This window comes from Aythya marila, assembly GCF_965140915.1.
Source record: "Aythya marila genome assembly, chromosome: 2".
NCBI lineage: Eukaryota > Metazoa > Chordata > Aves > Anseriformes > Anatidae > Aythya > Aythya marila.
Genome location: NC_139043.1, coordinates 131,113,893 through 131,114,778, shown reverse-complemented (window position 1 = coordinate 131,114,778; position 886 = coordinate 131,113,893).

Here is an 886-nt window from a genome sequence, read left to right as displayed (position 1 = left end):
TTTTTAAAAAAAGGCAGAACATTTCATCTGAGAAATGCTTAAAACATGATGTACGTGACCCTGTAAAAACTAAGACCTTTGCAACTTGCACTGTATTCTGCTAGAGTTCAAGCCACCCCAGGGGCACACCTGTGACCACTCATACATTATACTCTTCAAATCCAATTCCCCAGAGAGATGAATCAGCAGTTTTTATATTCATTTTCAGTTTTTTAGTGACAGAAGACCACAAGACTCAGACATCATCTGGTGAACTAGGGGGTGGCATCCCTGCCCGTGGCAGGGAGGGTGGAACTAGGTGGTCTTTGAGGTTCCTTCCAACCCCAGCCATTCTATGACTTCATGAGCACCTGGGTCTTCATAAATCTTGAAATGTCTCCTTTTGTGCCAACATTTCCAACATCCAGTTTCTTTCAGTCTTTCACAGACAGCTGTGAAACTGTTTTTGTACTGGGAAGGCAGTCATTGGACTATTCCTCATTTCTTCCCTTGACATTAGAAGCTACTGCTCCGTAGCAGCTGCTGGTCTCTCCTTGGAGAGGTCCTTCCCTTGTACACATTTCCTTTATTTCCCTGCATGACATCTATGTACAGAGTAACTTTTGAACACTACACATTTACTGAGTAGTCTGCAGTTCAGAGTTGCTGCTGCCTGCTTTGTATTTGTGTGCCCTGTGATTTCAACATTCAGCTCACCGCATTGCTTAAGGAAGTTGTACAGTGTTGACTTTCTTTAGAAGATTAAAACAAAAGTTCAGTAACTCAGACATCTAAGGTTTCTCTAATCTACTACTTCAAACCACAGCGTGCAAGTACACCCACATCTTTTTGACAAAAGGCTGTTCTTTATCTAAAAATAAATCTAAGCAAAAGCTTTATCTGCAGA